This window comes from Mobula birostris, chromosome 14, assembly GCF_030028105.1.
Source record: "Mobula birostris isolate sMobBir1 chromosome 14, sMobBir1.hap1, whole genome shotgun sequence".
Lineage (NCBI taxonomy): Eukaryota > Metazoa > Chordata > Chondrichthyes > Myliobatiformes > Myliobatidae > Mobula > Mobula birostris.
Window position 1 is genome coordinate 25,636,371 of NC_092383.1, and position 21,268 is coordinate 25,657,638.

Genomic DNA, 21,268 nt, shown 5'->3' on the forward strand with positions numbered 1-21,268 from the left:
TTTCTGCAGTTATGTCAACAATGCTCTTGCTGGTATCATATGGCCCAAAGGTTGAGCTAGTAACCAATTTCTCCAGCTGAGGCCATGTTAATGCTGTCACAAGCCAGAATCAGAATCAGAATCTGAATCAGAATCCTTTATTATCGCCAAGTATGTGGACACATACAGGGAATTTGATGCCGATTTCCCTGAGCTCTCACTGTACAGAATCAAAAAGCAAACAAAACAATAGTGCAAATAATCGTGAACTATATACAATGTGGTATACCAGTGTAAGGTTTATAATAGACTAAAATTCAAGTGTTCGTAAGACTGATGGCATATGGAAAGAAACTGTTCTTGTACCTATTTGTCCTGGCAGTCTGGCAGGTTCCCAGAACAGGAACACTACAATCCAAAAACACTCATCTTCGTATTCCTTTGATAGCAGCTCCACACAGTGCGATGTAGAGAGAGAGAGAGTGGACAGGTGGTACTACATAGGCCAGATAACAACAACCCTTTCATGGCTTTGGTTCAAGCTAAAGATCCTATTTTGGAAGGGATACCCCTGGTAGCCTGTCGGCCTCATACCCAGTAAGTACTGTTAATGGGTTTTGGAGGGTCACCAGTAGTTTTCACATTCTGTTTCCTAAACTAGTCCCATCCCTTGATGGTTATAATAACAAACTTCACCCCTTTGCCCGTGAAGCAGCTTTGGATCATGAGCGTTATGCAATTGTTGTAAGTAGGGGTACTGTTCCTCAAAACAGTTACATTGACAAAAATCATTCTTATGGGCAGTGCAGTCCATGCTCTCTTACAATTCTAGTTTTCTTATCAAAGTAAGACACAGAATCAAACTCACTACAATTCAGCAGGATAAACACGTTGGCAAGCCACCCTCTGAATGTATAAATGCACTCTAGAGCACACACAACAACCTGCCCACTTAGTACACAATGCATATTCATAACGAAGACAAAGAAAAGAGTATTGCGAGATACTTCTGTAGAAAGTATCCTAATGATGTCCTAATTACCCAAAACTTATAATGCATCGTGATTATTTAAAATGGCAAATAGCAAAGATCAAAGGTTCAGTTTGTCAGTCCTTATCATCCATGTTCTGTTTCCTGCTCTAGGTGCATCTCTGGCTTTAAGTATGAAGTGCGTATTAGCTTTCATTGGACTTTTAAAGCAGTAAATAGAGCCAGCAATACTTGGAATGGATATTCGCAGTTGGGCTCCAGGCCATTCTTTCATTGGTAGGCTCCCATCAGTAGCAAGCCTCCCTGTTACTAGGTCTCACTGTCTACAGACAGCATGATCTTCTCGGAGTCAAGCACAGGTTGATGGGAACCTTTAAGAGCTTGTGCTAGTGCTATACAATACTGCAACATGCTTTTGCTCATAATATAGATAGCCATCTATTTAATTGAAAGGGGCGAGGCAAGTGGCTAGTGCATAGGATGACCCAGAACTATCTCCCGCGGAGATTGGTCTGTTACGCCGTTTGGAGTGCACCGCAATGTGGGGAAGGCCAGCGCAATCGCCTCTGGCCACTTCAGCTCGATCTCGTTGTGCAGTTTAGCTCACCTGTATTTCAGGGCCACATTTTGTTTTCCAGCTACCCCTGAAGTTCAAGGGTGGTAAACGCAGGTGAGATTATGCTTACATTACAAGGCTTTCATCAACTCATAGAAGTCTCAAGTGAAGATCATCATCACTTGAGACTTTCTCGGGAATCTCAAACCTAGGAATAAATTCTCACACTAAAGGTTATCAACAGTTTATGGCATAATTTCTCTGAGTTGGATAAACTTTTATCCATTGAGATTACAAACAAAATGACAAGTGCATAATCACAACCCATACATTTATGGAACTACATAAAGTCCATTATGGAACTACACAAATGAATTCCAAGGGGAGGACCTAGCAAAAGCAGATACCGGCGGTGTCCTTCGGGATTACATCTCTGGCAAATCATATAGTTGCTGCTACTTTTCTCGCTATGGTTGAGAATCTCTAATTTCCGATTATACCCATCATCCTTTACAGTTTTGTACATGGTGTGCTTTAGTCCATAAAGTGCCTATGAGAAATTACTATACATACCCAAATCAAAAGGTGTGGATGATCCAGGATGTACATCGTCTGCTAAGGGCTAGATCTGTGGATTTCAAATCTGGCGACCCAGGTCTGTACAAGAAAACCAAGTGTGGCTTGTGGAGGGCTATTTCCAGAGCTATTGAAAAATTCCAAATGAGGTTGGAGGCGACGTCGGATGCATGTCAACTCTGGCAGGGTTTGCAGGCCATTACTTCCAACAAAGCAAAACCCAAAATTGTGAATGGCAGTGATGCTTCGCTCCCAGGTGAGCTCCATGCCTTTTGTGCTCACTTTGAAAGGGAGGATAAAACTACAGCTATGATGATCCCTGCAGCATCTGGTGATCATTTGATCTCTGTCTCAGAGGCTGACATCAGGCTGTCTTTCAAGAGGGTGAACCCTCACAAAGTGACAGGCCCTGATGGAATACCCGGTTAGGCTCTGAAAACCTGTGCCAACCAACTGGTGGGGTTTCAGAGATATTTTCAATCTCTCATTGCTACAGTCAGAAGTTTCCACGTGCTTCAAAAGGGTAACAATTATACCAGTGCCCAAAAAGAGCTGGGTGAGCTGCCTTAATGATTATTGTCCAGTAACACTCACATCTATGGTGCTGAAGTTTTTTGAGGGGTTGGTTACGGCTAGAGTCAACTTTTGCCTCAGCTTGGACCTGGACCCATTACAATTTGCCTTTTTCCACAATAAGCCTCCTGTGGACATGCTCTCATTGGCTCTTCTTGCGGCCTTGGACAATTCAAATACCTATGTCAGGATGCTGTTTATTGCCTACAGCTCAGCATTTACAATTCCTACAGTTCAGTTCAAGAAGTTCCAGAACCTTTGTCTCTGTACCCGCCTCTGCAACTGGATCCTCAACTTCCCAACCGGAAGACTATAATCCTGGTGGATTGGCAATATCATCTGCATCTCGCTGACAATCAACACTGGTGCACCTCAGGGATGTGTGCTTAACCCACTGCTCTACTCCCTCTACACTCATGACTGTGTTGCTAGGCACAGCTCAAAAGCCATCTATAAATTTGCTGATGATACAACCATTGTTGGTAGAATCTCAGATGGTGACAAGAGGGCATACAGCAGCGAGATATACCAGTTAGTTAAGTGGTATTGCAGCAACAACCTTACACTCAATGCCAGTAAGACTGAAGAACTGATTGTGGACTTCAGAAAGGGTAAGATGGGGGGATAGAATTTGAGGGAGTGAGTAATTTTATGTTGCTGGGTGTCAATATCTCTGAGGATATAATGTAAACCCAACATATCAATGCAGCCATAAAGAAGGCAAGGCAGTGGTTGTTTTTCATTAGGAATTTGAGGACATTTGGTATATCACTAAAAACATTTGCAAATTTCTACAGATGTACCCTGGAGATCATTCGAACAGGCTGTAACTGTGTAACTGGCTGCATCACTGTCTGGTATGTGGGGGGGGGGGGGGTGGCGTGGCTAATACTCAAGATTGAAATAAGCTGCAGAGAGTTGTAAAATTAGTCAGCTCAATCATGGGTACTAGCCTCCATAGTATCCAGGACATCTTCAAGGAGTGATGCCTCAAAAAGGCGGCATCCATCAAAAAAGGACTCCCACCACCCAGGACATGGCACATTCTCATTCTTGAAGGCACACACTCAATGAACAGCTTCTTCCCCTTTGTCATCTGATTTCTGAATGGTCACTGAGCCCATGAACCCTACTTTGGGCCTTGTTGAAACCATGCCTGGAGAAGGCAGTGATACAGCATTTAGTTCATCCTCAGAGTCTGATACTAATTGTTTCTTTTCAAACACTGAGGTAGTTTTATACTGTGATTGTTCTTTCTGTGCCTTTTCCTTCTTTAGCTCTTGCTCACTTTCTCTGCTTTTTACAGGATTCATCTCACTGTTTTTGCATTTCACGTTTGCATTAAACAAACTCAGACCACTCTACAGTCTTCGCACATTTTCCTTTCTTGAACAACATGTCTGCAAACACTCACTTAGTCCATTCCACACGTTTCAACATAATTCTCAACATACTTAATGGTTTCTAGTCCATGATGTCCAAACATGAACATTTGTGGAGACCTTTAGAGGTCCAAGGGGGCTAAGCGCTACCATTCACAAACAGACACACAGACAGAGACACACATTTCAAAATTCCTATTTTTAACAGCACACTTACTGAATTTTCCTGTGCTTCATGTGGGACTCCAACTCAAACCACGGCAACTTTTTACGGGACACCAACCTGGTCCGTGGCAGCCCTGTGTAGGACTTTAACCCAGACTACGGCAACTTCATCTCTTTTTTAATGTTGCAGCTTTCCTATATCGGCGACCAAGGTGGAATATGTTGACTACCCCACACAGGAGGAAATTTGCATTCCAGCAGCAGACTGAGTCCCTTACTCAAATATGTGCAGCCTTGGATTTAAGACCGATTGGCTCCCATGGCTGAATTTCTTTCTCCCATATAACGAAGACAATGGTTAGCCACCTCGGTGGAACCTTCAAGTTACTGTCGTCACTGATAATAAAATAAAACAACAGAAATAACTGGGCCCAGAACACACACACTCTTATGGCTCAAGCATTCTCTTCTATTTTACTTGTGCACAAGTAGAACAGTAGAACTGTCACCCACACTGTTCTGAATTCTGAACAAAAAACTACTAGGTTTCTACAGATTTGGTTTTTACTTACAGATATTAATATTGTAAATTGTACATTTGAATTCCTTACTCACAAGGTCAATCACTATTCGCGATAGAGGTATTAAAGTCAATCGAATCTTCCAGCAGACAACTGATGATATTTTGAAGTTAGTAAGGAAAATAGAGCCTTAGTTGTTGGTTATGTTTCATATCCTTTCACGTCCATCTCTGGCACCCCTTATTGTATAAAGGGATTCTATGCTTGAGGAAGACCATTCTGGAAAAGTTTTACTACAGAGGCCTCACTTGTTTGGCTTCAGCCTATCTTGTCTGCAGTAAGCAGAGATGACTTAGGCAGTCTCATTTCAAAGGATTCTCTTGACTACAACTGCCCCACACAATCCTTGCCTTACTACAACTTCCACAATATAATATAGAACACTACAGCACAGTACAAGTCCTTTAATGCACAATGTTGTGACGACCTTGGAACCTACTGCAAGTTCAATCTAACACTGTTGTAAAGAGACATCCTTCTATTCTGAGACTGTGCCCTCTGGTCCTAGTCTATCTCACTACTTGATATGTCCTCTGCATGTCCACTCTATCTACACCTTACGATATTCAGTAGGTACCATCTTACCATGGGATAATCACAAGTCTTCATATTGACACCGAAGATAGGATAAATTGTCCACCTCTATTCTAATACAATTTGTTTTCAAAGACTTCTGGGAATTTGGTGTATTAGCAAAATAACATCTTTGACCAATTAAATAGATGCATATTGTTTAAGTACATATAAATACAGGGTTTGTGTATCACTAGGTGACATATTCTATTGTGAGAAAAGCAAAATTAATGATGGAAGTGGAGGAAGATCAAATTTCAAGGTGTAACTTAATGTGAAGTATAATAAAGGCGAGGAAAAAATGAAGGAAGAATTGTAAAAGGTGTGAAATTGCTATCATTTGTATCTCCATTAGTTTGTAATAGTCTAAATGAGTCGTCAGGATATTCAAGGCAGACAGTGAGCACTGAGATTGTTCATTGTACCAGTGTACATGGGTACATTGCCAACATATACTGTAATAATAAGGGCTCGCTCCTGCTTTTAAATCCTAAATCACTACGATCAAAGTAAAATTTACAGATGATACAATTATGTATTTTGTGTGGTGCACAGGAGTTAGGCTTAGTAATCTTTGTGTTCTAGACTTATGATTTTGTCAAAAAAAAATTGATCTTAAACTTCTTGTGTGGCGCAGAGCAATACCCGAGTTTATGACTGCTTCTGTTGGCATTGTGAAAACTGAGGATTAGTTTCCATGGCAACTAAAATATAGTCCTACTTTAACAGAGAACAGCTGAAAATGATTGGCGGGTCAATCCCCTTTGACTGACAGCTAGAGAGGAATGAGAGAGCCTGAACATGCCAAGCACTTGTGAAGAGTTCTTGACAGGTTCAAGTGCTTATATGTTTTGCTGCTCTTTTTTTTTAACTTGGAGGTTCCTGAGAGAACCTGACAAACTACGAAAAGCAGCAGGACCTATCATTCTGCATTTTTCTTTGATGAGTGCCTACGTGCTTCATAAAGTCAACAAATAAATCATGTAGTGATGACTGCCTTCTGACCTTCCTAAGTCCCGGAATCTTGATAAGACATTTTAAACACATTTGTGCAATACTTTTGGCTACTGCAGTATATTGAGTGATCCTATAGCCTAACCTTCTAAAGTCAGGTTCAAAAAGTTATATCGTGTACCTTATAGTGCTGGGATTATTATCTAATCATTAAGATTTGGGTTAGAAGGAAAGCGTTTTGAAGGGGATCTGAGAGAGAAGTTTTTACACAGCAAGTGGTTGGTGTCTGGAATGCAATGTCAGAGGAAGTAATAGAATCAGACACAATCAACATTTTGAAAGGAATTTAGACAGGGACTTGAAACAGGCAAGACACAGAACGATATGGTTCTAATGGAGGCAAATGGGATTAGTGTAGACAGGCAAAGGTTGGTATAGGTATGGTGGCTGAAAAGTTCAAATTCTTTGCTGTAAGATTGCTTGCCGACATGACTGAGCTCATTTTGTCTGTGCAATATTCTGAACTGGTCCTGAACACAGTATTAAGATCATCATTTTGTTATTGGAATAGGCATGGGACAGTCTTCACTGCATTTAGACTGATTCTTCTTCTTCGTCATGCTCATTTGTGGAAAGGAAAGAACAGCACTACTCTGTCTCATGTGGGCTCACACTCACTGTTCTGCAATTCGGGCAATTCACTTATGTTTTTCTATGTGATTAAGCCCTTCAAGAGGACCACAGCCTTGTTGCGGTTTGGAGGCTTGCATGCCTCAATGACCCAGAGAGCTATGTTAGCTGGAGTCGGGGCTTTGTGTTTTGGCTCTTGGCCGTGTCAAACAGGTCAAGAGGTAGAAGATACACTAAGAATAGTCCACTGGTCCTCCAGGTTCGAGGGTTCAGTACAGGGCTAATAACCCTGACTGGTAAACCAAAATTGTTACTAAAACAGCAATGAAGAACCCTCCATCTGAGCGTGTAGATATTCCTTCGTCTCCACCCAGGACTTGCATCGCTGACAATAGTGAAATTTGAGAGGAAGCTACTGACATGGTGAAGGAAGCCCTGAACACCACCAGAGATTGAGGATCTTCATTGCTGCCCTAAAAGCCAGCAGTGTAACAGGCAGTTGGTGCATATGTGACTAAGCTCATTCAGCTTTTATTTTAAATAGCAGTTTCTGATCAGTATTAGGTCACTTCCTGTGCAGCCAAGCAGTAGTAAGTAGAAAAGCACTTTGGCTGGCAATGGGCTACAGATTTATGTTAGGAGCAAAAGAAATTTCTATCTAAAGTCAGCCTGTTGTTTCCCCAGTAGAAGCTTTGCTCGTAAGTTGATGCTATATTGTTCAGAAGTTAATCTAAAAGTATCAATAAATATTTGATGAAATAGAACATTATTTTTGAGATTATTAGAAACTAACCTAGATGCTAATGGTTTACACAAATTATTTACCTGTAGTATTTACTTGTCGGAATCTTATAATATTTACCTGCAGGAAACTTAGTTAAGGTCTTACTGATCTGTGTATATTTACTTGTATGAATGGAATAGCATGGTAATTGCACAGTATTTTGTTGTTTTTCTTAGTTTCTCTCCTTATTCACTATGGTCATGCCATTGAATCTGCAATAAAACTAAGGAGCTCGGAGGCTGTACCCTGACTCTCAAATTATTTTTGAATGGAGTTTGACTGACTATCTAGTTGATGTTACAACACCTCAGCAAGGGCAGTACACATGCTCATACAAAGCGTTTAGCATTAAAATTCCGTTATAAGATTTGATCATACCATCCAGGCAGATGGCTGAAGTAAAATATTCAGAACTGCTGCTTGGCCGGGATTGTTATAGAGGTGCTTAAAACTAAGATTCTATCAATGCTAGGCTGGATGAATCCCAACAGGCAAGAGTTGTCCCACTGCTGTCTGTGAGAAGTTTGTCATTCTCCCTGTGACTACATGGGTTCCATCAGGTGTCCTGGTGCTTCTTCAATCCAAAGATGTATGCGTTAGTAGGTTAATGGGTATATTGGGTGGCATAGGCCTGTTACCATGCTGTATGTCTTTAAAATGAGTTATCCATGTCTGGGTCAGATTCTCTCCTCAGCTAAAACCAGATTCATTAGTCATTTATAAGACCATAAAACAAGGGAGCAGAATGAAGCCCATTGAGTCTGATCCACCATTTCACCATGGCTGATCCATTTCCCTATCAAGCCCATTCTCCTGCTTTCTCCCCATAAACATTCATGCTCTGATTAATTAAGAACCTATCAATCTCTGCCTTAAATGCATTCAGTGACCTGGCCTCCACAGCTGAATATGGCGACGAATCCTACAGATTCACCACTTTGCTCATCTGTGTTATAAATGGACGTCCCTATATTTTGAGGATATGCTTTCTGGTCCTAGACTCCCCCACTAAAGGAAACGTCATCTTCACATCCACTCCATCTAGGCCTTTCAACATTCGATAGGTTTCAATGAGATCCTCCCTCATTCTTCCAAATTCCATTAAGTACATGCCCAGAGCCTTCAGTCACTGGTCATATGATAATACTTTCATCCTTGTGAACCTCCTCTGAGCCCTCCCCAATGTCAGAACATCCTTCCTTAAATAAGGAGCCCAAAACTGCTCACAGTACTCCAAGTAGGCCTCACAAGTGCCTTATACAGCTTAAGCATTACATCCTTCCTTTTATATTCTAGTCCTATTGAAATGAATGCTAACTTTACATTTGCCTTTCTCATCACCTATTCAACCTGCAAATTAAACTTAAGGAATCCTGTATAAGGACTCCCAAGTCCCTTTGCACCATGGATTTTTGAATGTTCGCCCTTTTCGAAAGTAGTCTATGCTTTTACTCCTTCTACCAAAGTGCATGGTTGTACACTCCCCGACACTGTATTTTATCTGCCACCTTCTCACAGATTCTCATAGGAGAATCTGCCCATTCTCCTAATCCATCTCAGTCCATCTGTAGCTTCCCTGCTGCCTCAACACTATCTGCCCTTCTACCTGCCTTTGTACCCCCTGCAAGCTTGGACACAAAGCCATCAATTTCATCATCCACATCATTGGCATACAGTGTAAAAAGAAGCAGTACCAACACATACCCCTATGCAACACCACTACTCACTTGGACCCAACCAGAAAATGGTCCTTTTATTCCTACTCCTTGCCTCCTGAAAATCAGCCGATGAAAATCATGCTAGTATCTTTGCTGTAATACCATGGACTCCTGTCATGTTAAGCAGCCTCATGTGTGGCACCTTGTGAAAGGCCTTCTGAAAATCCAAGTATACCACATCCACCGATTTGCCCTTTGATTATCCTGCTTGTTACTTCTTCAAAAAATTCCAATAGATTCATCAGGCAAGATTTTCCCTTAAGGATGCCATATTGACTTTGGCCTGTTTTGTCATGTGCCTCCAAGTAGCCCGAAAGCACATTATTTGCAATCAACTCTAACATCTTCCCAACCACTTCATTTTGGTTTATTGATTGCACGCAAATGAGCTGCTTACACTTCAAAATAATTAATAAGATTCTCAGCAATTTGGAATGTGCAGAGAACTACATAAATGCTTGTTGGATAATATTACAGTTATTAATTTTTTAACCGTGTTCGCATCCTCATTTGGTACTTCAAATCTCCTGCAACAGGTAAAATATAGGCTTTATGGAACAAGTAAAAATAATTTTGAATGAGGACTACTTGAGGTTCTTTAGTCCTGTATCGTCTGGAGCTGAATGCAAGTAAGCATCAGCCTAGAAAATGGGGTTATAATTGGAATAAACTGATATATCACTTGTGTCCTAAAGAAAGAGTTAGATTTCTCTTTAGCGGAATGGAAGGGTTTAAAATTTGGCTCTGGGCACATGAATTAAATATATTTCCGGTAATATGCTAGGGGTTGTCCATTAGAACGGAGTTGAGGAAAAACTTTTTCACCCAGAGAGTGGTGGATATATGGAATGCTCTGCCCCAGAAGGCTGTGGAGGCCAAGTCTCTGGATGCTTTCAAAAAAGAGATGGATAGAGCTCTTAAAGATAGTGGAATCAAAGGTTATGGGGATAAGACAGGAACTGGATACTGATTGTGGATGATCAGCCATGATCACAGTGAATGGCGGTGCTGGCTCGAAGGGCCAAATGGCCTACTCCTGCACCTATTGTCTATTGTCTATAAGTTGGAGCAGATCCAGAGAAAAAAATGGATATGATTGTATTCTCTCTGACTGAAAACTGCTCAATCCTCAGGACTTCTTGAACTGTACTGCAGAGGTTTGAACTTACAGCTAATAGAAAGAAGAATTTATTGTCATCATCTTTCAAGATTCTATAAATTGTAGAATTGTTTCTGCAAATGTGGACCAATGGAAAAAGAGAAAGAGAAAGAGAAAACAGAGAAAAACCAAGATGCTAACCAGAGATCAGTATAGGGAAAATACTGTGATATATAATGAGGAATATAATATTAAGATACCTTGAAAGGTGTAGTAGCATCTCGAACAAACTAGCACCTCTTAGAGACTAACCACTGAGGGTGCGGTTTAATCCTGTATGACAATCTTGTATGACATGCCTTCCATCCTGTCCCAAACAATGTTTCAAAGTCTAAGGATTTATCAGAATCAGGTTTAATATCATCGGCATATGTCTTGAAATTTATTGCCTTCGTAGCAGCTGTACAATGCAATGCATATATAATAGAGTGGAAAAATCTGAATTGCGAGAAGTATATATATTAAATAGTTGAATTAAGTTATTAATGCAAAAACAGAAATACAAACGTGGTGAGATAGTGTTCATGGATTCAATGTCCATTCAGAAATCAGATGCCAAAGGGAGAAGAGCTGTTCCTACATTATTGAGTGTGTGCCTTCAGGCTTCTGTACCTCCTTCCTGATGGTAGCAATGAGAACAAGGCATGACCTGAGTGTTGGGGCTCGTTAATGATGCATACCGCCTTGTTGAGTCATCGCTCCTTGAGCTGTCCTGGATACTATGACTGGCGAGTAACATATTTGATCCTTTGTCAAGAATCTAGCAAAATGAACAATCTTGAAGCAATAAAACTAATGAAACTAAAACTAGTGATATGACAAAATAAACAGTCTTAGTGCCTGAAACTACTTAAGCTTTCTTCAATGCAAGTGATTTTTAAATGGTTACGAATTTTTAAGTGAAGTTAAGCAGTCAGAAAAAAGATGTCACCCCGTCTCCCTCCCTAGCTCTAATTCTATCTGAACTAAAGACAGAACATGAATACTTAACTACAACTCTGTGTCCACCACGCCCCCAGCCACATGACTAACAACCATAATAAACATAATAAATGTACAACACAATATACGTTGCAGATAGAAAATAGATACATGACTTTTACAGTACGATTGAGCAATTTATGAAAGAGCAATCATGTTTGACTAATTTAATGAAGTTCTTTGAGGATGTGATTGGTAGAATAAAGAGGAGCGAGTGGATGAGGATATTTATATTTTTCAGAAGACTTTCAATATGTTTCTACTCAGGTTTAACATGGTTAGAGCGCATAGAAATGGAAATGGTGTGCTGGCATGGACTGAGAACTGGTTAATAGAGAAAAAGAAATGAGTGAAAATGAGTAAGTTTTCCTCAGCTTGTCAGGTTGTGACCGGAGGTGCATAGCCTTATAATCATGTAATTTAACCATGTGCGGCAATGATACAAAGCTGGTTGGGGTTGTGAGACGGAACAAGGATTCAAGATGTATATCGGGTAAGTGAGAGGCTGAGAACATGGCCAATAAAATATAATATATAAAATTGTGAGATCAACTGCTTTGGTAGAGGAAAAAAAAAGTAGAGTATTTTTAAATGGTGTGGGAATTTGGGGAAATGTTGTTCAAGGCAACTTGGGTGTTCTTTGGCACAAATCACTAAAAGAAAACATGCAGGTGTACTTAGCAGTTAAGAGGGAAAATGGTATGTTCATTTTCATTGGGAGAATGTATTAATAAAGAAATGAATACATTTTAATACATTTATATAGGGCCTTTATAAGACCACACCTCGACAGTATCAATCTGCTGAAGAATGGTATACTAGGCAGAGTAATGTTGGAGCAAAAATTTACCAGATTGGTTTCTGGGGTTGTGGCTTTGCAGATGACCTGACTAGACTTGTTTAGAAGAATGAGAAGACATTCACTGAAACTCAAGAGTAATGGATTTTTGTAATCCTCTGCCCCAGGGGTTAATGAAGGCTTGGCCATGGAGTACGTTCAAAATAGTGATCAGCAGATTTCCCAATCTTATGGGGATGTAGGGATATGGAAATGGTGCAGAAAGGCTGAAGGAAAGTAGTAATGTTGATGAATGGTAGAACATGTTCAAAGACCCTGATGGTCCACGTGAGTTTCTAATTCTCTTCTTATTTTCTTGATGTCAAGAATTTCATTGGAAAATGAGAACTTTACCAAAATTTTAAATGGTGGGGAAGAAAATTTTCCTTATTAGTACAATGTTCACATTATAATCATTTTCTAAAATTCTATTAACTTTATTGACACTGAATTTCACTAGTGACATAGACTGTGCACATGTATAGGCTTTAGCAGCATGACCAAAGAAATATTTCTAAGCACATTGTTAAATAGAATTAATGAAATCACATCTGGCTGTGGAATTTTAATGCTTTAGATCAATGGATTGCAAATGATTGTTTGAAAGAAAGTACGTGTTTGTAATGTTCCACAAACACAACATTGTTGTTGGCATTATGGTCCTTGTTATTAGCTTTGTTAAAACAAAAAGCAGGGAGTGCTGGAAATACTCAGCAGGCCAGGTAGAACCAAGAGAGAGAGAGAAATGGAGTCAACATTTCAAATTGATGACTTTTCATCAGCTTTGTTGCATGTTTTTGATGTTGAAAATGGGTTTGCAATCCTGTTGAGAAAACACCAATTAGACTATAATTGAAGGATAGTTTGCTGGATATAATTTAAACAGATCATGTTGCATTTCCTGTTCACTTTAGAAATCTGTATCACATGTTGTTTGTAAATTAAGCTGCTGTCAATCAAACATTTGCCAAACACAGGCATTTCAGATGACCGGTTTGTTTTATGCGATTAAATTGGTTCATAATGTTTTCAGATATTTTGTTGGACAACAAGCACAATGCTCTTGGGAGAAGATCATATCAAAAGGTGAGCTCATTCCCAGGACTTGCAGGAGAGGTATGTTGGAGGCTGTAGCACTGCAGGCAAGCATTTACTGAAGTATATCAAGTGTAGAAAATAACTTGCAGTTGCCCTTGGTGACTACAATTGGTTTGCCTATGGCTGTAAAACAAAAGCCACAGCTGCACAATTTTTTTTATTTTGCTGTTGGCTTATTCAAATCATTTGGTAATGATTTAGCGAGTATTAGCCAGAGTGATCTGTCCACCTGCACTGAACACGAGTGATCCAGTGTCCCAAGGGGCTAGCAAACTCATTCATTTCCATAGAAGTGAAAGCAATAGTTAGACAAGAAACAACAATTGTATATTAATGCCACCTCCCCACTAGTTAGCATGTTATTCACTGTAAATACATACTGTAGCTAAATGGCTGTCTGCATCCTGCAGTAAGAGTATGATGCAATTGGTCTGTATTCTGTCACCAAGCACCTTGCATCCAAATGCATATTACTTGCATATAATACATGATTTTTTTCATCCTTAGCCAATTATCATAAGCTAAACGAGTTATGCACAGTCAACGTCATCATTATGTGTCGTATCGTATAACATGGGCGATCATGGTCTTCCACCTGTTGACGATGATTGCTCTTGCCAATTTTTTTCGACAGAAGTGGGTTGCCATTGCCGCCTTCTGGGCAGTATCTTTACAAGACTCCATTCACTCTCAATATTCTTCAAAGATTGTCTGCCTGGTATCAGTGGTTGCATAACCAGGACATAAGTTGAGGGATAGAGTTTAGGAGTCGCAATGTAATGATGCAGCTCTATAAAACTCTGGTTAGGCCACACTTGGAGTACTGTGTCCAGTTCTGGTCACCTCTCTATAGGAAGGATGTGGAAGCATTGGAAAGGGTACAGAGGAGATTTACCAGGATTCCGCCTAGTTTAGAGAGTATGGATTATGATCAGAGATTAAGGGAGCTAGGGCTTTACTCTTTGGAGAGAAGGAGGATGAGAGGAGACATGATAGAGGTGTACAAGATATTGAGGAATAGATATAGTGGATAGCCAGTGCCTCTTCCCCAGGTCACCACTGCTCAATACAAGAGGACATGGCTTTAATATAAGGAGTGGGAAGTTCAAGGGGGATATTAGAGGAAGGTTTTTCACTCAGAGAGTGGTTGGTGCGTGGAATGCACTGCCTGAGTCAGTGGTGGAGGCAGATACACCAGTGAAGTTTAAGAGACTACTAGACAGGTATATGGAGGAGTTTAAGGTGGGAGGTTATATGGGAGGCAGGGTTTGAGGGTCGGCACAACATTGTGGGCTGAAGGGCCTGTAATGTGTTGTATTGTTCTATGTTCTATGATATGCACCAGCTGCTCGTACGACCATCCACCACCTGTTCCCATGTGACTTCATATGACCCTGACTGGGGGCTAAGCAGGAGCTACACCTTTCCCAAGGGTGACCTGCAGGCTAGTGGCGGGAAGGAGCATCTTACACCTCCTTTGGTGGAGACGTATATCCACCTCGCCACCCTCCTGCATCTAAGAGGCTGGAAAGCTGCCTGCTGAGCAGTTGACTCAAAGACAGAGAACATGACTCATAGTTGATCTCACAACTCCATGTCTGCCAACTTGAATAAAGTACAAACTACCATACAAACCAATGTCCCACACCTATAAGAATAACACTACTCATTTGAGTGGCAAATCAGTGCTTTGGAGACAGTTGTGTGTTATAGAATGACCATTTGTGGTTATTCTCCAACATTGACTTGGTGTTGGTTAACATCATGACATTGAAGCTTGATTATAAATGAATGTTGGTTGCCAAGAGAAGATGGATCGAAATAGCCACCCATTTCATTCAAGTGAATTTCTCAAATCAAGGTGAGAAAATTTGAACTGACTGAAAAGCAGGTTCACAAAAAAGGATGGCCCAGCCATATGGCCAGTAGATCTGCAGCTTCACAGCTCTAGTGAGTTGGAGTTCAATCCTGACCATTGTTTCTGTTTGTGTTTCCTTCAGATGCTCTAGTTTAGTCCCATATCCCAAAATGAGCAGGTTGGTAGGTTAATTGCCCATGGTAAATAGAAGAGTGTTGGAAGCTGGAGGAGATGTTAATGGAAGTGTGGAGAAAATAAAATGGGCTAGAGTGAGTAGTGGTAGTTTGTATCTTTAAAACATTAAACTAATTCAAAGGAAAATGTGGGAGTCCAAAATATGGGTCTAACTTTGAGTTTATTGTAGATTAAGGCACACATGCATCACATGGTAGTGTGATGGTATATGCAATTAATGTATTTTTACATAGAACCTGAAATTAATGATTTAAATAAAGAAGACTTCTGAATCACCCAATGTGTATATATAAGATTACTCAAATATTACTTAAGTATTAAACACATACAAGGAGGATTGGATAGTATGGACTGAATGGGCCAAATAGCCTGTTTCCAAGCTGCATCTCTCTACGAATCTACACATCTAAACCCCTGGCTACAGTGACCTACTTCAAAAACTAAAAGATAATAAAGTGTGAGCCTAAGACTTTCTACTCTTGAAGATTAACTTGTAGAACTATGATACTGACTTTGTACAAGAAAAGTCAAATGGGTTGAATGTGTGTTAAATGGGAGGTACCTGACACAGCCTTCAGTCTGCCACTGTGTTAGTAACCGACTAAATAGCTGAACCTTGCAGGGATCCGTCTGGTGACTGTAACATGTAACAGACAGAAAAATATAAAAGCAAAAATCAAAATTGTGTGTTTTGAGAGATTGCGTTGCAGTCTGTGATATTCAGCATTAATAGCTAAAAATCATCTTTATCCCTCTTCTAACTTAATGTAAATGCTTGTTGACTTTCATGGCAATGATCCCTGTTTTCCTATGTGTTAAATCACTGATGAGCATCTTGACCTAATGCTGCTACTTGCCTGAGTCCTGCCTTAAGCACAGTGATTGATGGTTAATTTAACAATGTTCATAATCCATAGGCTAAAGTCATCCAACTTTGTCAGCTGTGGTTCAATGGATTGCTCTATTTACAAGTTTGTTGATTCAAATCCCACTGGGGTCTTTAAACACAAAATTCTGGATTAACATCTGAATGCTGTTTTGAGGCAGTGCAGCACTGTATTTCAATAAAGATATTAAACTGAGACACTGCCTAATGTGCTGGGTGGATAACAAAGATCCCATGGACATACTTCAGAAAAATTATCCTGGATGTCCTGTTTAGGATTGAATCGTCATTGAGATCTTTGAAATGGATTGGGCTTTGGGGCTATAACTAATGTGCTACCAACATCAGCACCCAGACGCACTGAAGTTTTGCTGCTGCATAGTTATCCTTAAGGTCTGGATTTTACAGCAATCCTGCAACCAAAGATAATGACTATGGCACTGCAAGTTGTTTGCTGAAGTCCCATTGCTCTATACCATCTGACTGACTTTCATGTCAAAGGCTTTTTCACTACTGATATTGATGAATTGAGGTTTTAAAAACTGTCCAAATTGACTTTAATTTCTATCATTTAAAAAAAATTAAAACATCTATTCAAAAGTCATTATTCTGCTGATAATGATTTAAAACATAAAATATAAAGGGAAATAAAGGAAAATAAGCTAAAACTTAGTGAACTTTGCCTTTCAATAGCCATGATTTGTTGTGTCTAACTGGTATATTCAAGGAAAGAAAGATCTGTTTTTGTACAGCAGCTATCACAACTTCAGGACATCCCAAAGAACGGGATGGACCGTGACACAAGTTTTGTAGCCTGGTAGTAAGTTATAATGTTAGAAATGCCACAGCTCACTCGGAAACTTGAAGCACCCCCAAAGAGCGAGACAGCCCTGAGCAACAGAAAGAGCGCTGGAAGAACTGGGCGGGACAGGCAGATGAGTGGTCCAGATGAAGGGTCTGAACTGGAACGTCAGCTGTGTACTTCCTTCGATAGATGCTGCTGGGCCCATTGATTTCCTCCAGTGCTCAGTGGGTTGCTCCAGATTCCAGCATCTATAGTCTCTTGTGTCTCTGTTGGACAGACATGGATGGTTTTCTCTGGAGAATCAGAGGCTGGTGGAGGGTGGTGGGGTTGGGGGAGGGGTGCGACCTGATAGAAATATATAAAACGATGAGCAGCTTAGACAGACTAGGTAGAAACATTCATTATTCGCAGGGTGGAAATGCTGGGTGACAGTGGGCATAACTTTAAGACGAAAGGGGAAAAATTTAAAAATTTACAAGTCAAGTTTTTATGCATAGAGTGGTAGATGCTTGGAATTTGCTGCCAGCGTTGATGATGAATGCAGATACAATTCTAAAGTTTAAGAGGCACATGAATATGCAAGAATGATGGGATATAGGCCATATGCAGGCAGTGAGCATTAGTTTGGGCTGGCATCATGGCCGGTTTGATGGGCTTGTTTTCAGCTGTACTGTTCTACATTCTGTGCTCTATGAATGAGGCTGCACTAAATTTGCTTGACCCTGCTGGTGTGAAGCCAGTGATGGTAGACATAAAATGACAGAGAAAAAGAGCACAGAAAACATCCAAGCTTGCTACATAGGCCTTTCACTATCATCCTCTGAAGTCAATGGTAAGGTTGGAGTTCATCAACGTTTCTGCAATCAGTTGAATCCACTGTACAGGGGATTGGCCTATACAGCTTCACCATTTCCACCTCTCACGATGGGGATGTAGGTTTGGACTTTAGTAGTAGTGAGAAGATAGAGTGTCTTGGATGGTAGGAGGTCTTCCGTGATGATAGCTGCCTTGAGGCTAAAACTTGAACTTGACCTCAGTGATGGAGCTGGCTGAGTCGACAACTCTGCACAGCCTCTTGCAAATCCTGTGGATGGTATTAATCGTTTCTGAACAACATGCATTGTGCTAATGGATTAATCAAACACCAATGTGGAGCAATGAAGAGATGGTCTGAGATTTGAAAAGAACTGTGTTTTAAAACAACTTCCTCCACTTTCCTTATTAACCACATGAGAAATCATGGATGCTTAATCAACCCATGATCTTTTTGTGCTTTTCCTGTTACTGCATTTCACTTGCTCATTAAACTTGCTGTAAGATAGTCAGTCTACTGACTGAGAGCATAACTACTGTACAGTAAAGTTAACACCTGTCATTGGTTCTTGCCCAGAAAGTGAACTATTAAAGGTACCTTCGGATTGGTACTGCTAAATACCCCATAGAGCGATGTCTGTACTGAAGATGTAAAATTTGGTTCCACTGAAAATTATTAAACAAAATTTGAGAAAAAATGCAATGCACAGAGTCAGCTACAATATGCATTTATCACTAGTAGTGAAAGGATTAATTTATCAGTGATGGGGGTTCACTTCATCACTTGATGAATTGCTGAGGGAAAAGTTTGAAAGTTTTATATTTCAAAATAAGAATGAAACTTCATGTTTACTTTTCTGGCTCCCAGCAAGAACTTCAAGAATATAGATTCATTTTTTTTTAAATTTTATTTTTTATTTAAAGTTTTAAGTTTAGGTTCAAATTTAAAACCATTTTTCCTTTTTTTATTTTCCCTCCGGCAATCCTACAATTTTAATCCTAACCTTAATCATAGGAAAATGTACAATGGCCTACTAACCCACTGATTGGTACGTCTTTGGACTGTGGGAGGAAACCCGAGCACCCGGAGGAAATCCACGTGATCATGGAGAGAACGTATGAACTGCTTGCAAGCAATGCAGGAATTGAACTGGGGTAGCTGGTACTGTAAAACGTTGTGCTAACCACTACACTACCATGCCTCCCCTTATATTAACAGAAGTAGACTTTGCCATCAGAATCAATTGCAAGAGTCAGGAATTACTAAAAAGGAAAATCTAGTATAAAAAATAGACACCGCGTCCGACAGCATGTGTAGGGACTGAAAAAGAGTCAGTATTCTAGGTAAGAAAGCAATTTGTACAAATATATTAACTATTCAAAGGTTATATTAACTAAATCCTCAGCTATCATAATTCTGTAATTCTAATTTCAAGAGACGTAATGTGTTCTTTCAGTCAATTTTACAGTGCACATTTCATTGTGCTTCTGTTTCCATTTTGGACTCATTTAATGAAAGGATGCATGAGAGTATTTCGTGTTTTATCTTCCTTTAGTAATTGTGCCGTGTAATTGCTCTCTTCTACTTAATCATAAAATATAAAGTACTTAAAGTAGCTCAATACTTTGCACTATGGTCTGGAATTAAAATACATTTAGAACTGTAAACATTTCACTTCAGCATGTAGATATTTGGAAATATATTTACATAATTGCAGTTAGGTTTAAAATTGAGTCACAGATGGGTACAACTTTGACCGCAGCAGTGAGTCTGGAAGTGATCCTAACATTTCATGCTTGCTGGTGAATAGCCACTCATCATCCAGACCACCATTTGTAAATTTGCTAATTAGGTGCAATTATCAACCGAGCTGATCGCTCTCTCTGCCTTTCTGTAACTCCAGGGCGTACAGGAGGAGAAGACAATTTTGATAATAATGCTGCTTTCCTTCAGATTATGAGCGCCAGGGACTACCCATTTCTTCGCCGAATTCACTTTCCAAACAGAGGAAGTTTTTGCTAAGTTATCACTGGGCGGCTTAGTGATCTGAAGAGTAACAATGCTTGTTTGCTTCCCCTGAATGATAGTATCTGACAATGGCTACACGTGGAAATTACAGGCTCACCGCACCATTCCCACTTCTGTATGTCCCTGGTTATAATGAGATGTTTTGGGTGACAGGCAGCCTAATAGAGGGGACCTTTGGCATACTGAAGACACATTTCAGATCCTGAAATGAATTATTATCCTCTATGCATCTCAGCACTCTCACTTGCAGTGGGAATACAGATACTCGGCCAAGAGGAGATAGTAAATGGTTTAGGAATGGAACTGCATGATTTTGACTGCTCCTTGGTGGTGCAAGTTAACACAGTTTTATTAAGAGTGAAAATGACAAAGAAATGCTTTGATATCTCAGATTTGAAGAAGACATTTTTGAAACATTATGTGGCTTAAAAAGTTTTTTTTGAATAATTAAGCCCATTTTTTAGGTATTTTGATTTGTTTTATCCATGAGGCTTCTTTCTGCAATTCTGCAATTAATTTAAAAAACAACCTAATTCTAAACTGCCAAAAGAAATTCTAACATACTGACCAACTACATTATAATTATCAATATTCAATAGTTCCATTTAATATCAGAGAATGTATACTGTATAATATACAACCGGAGATTCTTGACCTCACCAGACAACCTCGAAACACACAAAAAAAACTAAAGAATGAATGATAGGAAAAACATAAGACCCCAAAGCCCTCTGCCCCCTCCCGCACACATGCAGCTGCAAGTAGCATGAATTCCCCTTCCCCTTCCCCGCCCCCTACTTATTCTAGCATAAAGCATCAGCATTCTCATCACCCACCAGGCAAGCAACAGCAAAGCCCTCAAAGAGAGATCATGGTCTCCCATCCATTAAAAACTAACTTTTCACTGTTACATTTCAACATCCCACAGGCTCTGAGTGTTCTAATTGTTCAAGACTTTTTTTTGAAACAACATACTGTCAATTATTTACTTTTTCAAAATATTTGTAAACATTTCTTCTCTATTAAAGGAATCTGCACCTTTACTCGTTCCAATCATGGGATTGTGTTAAATGCCTGAATACTTCTCCAAGGCCGATCTTACTGTTTTCTCTGTCCAGGACCATGATTTTGAGAATAATGATCA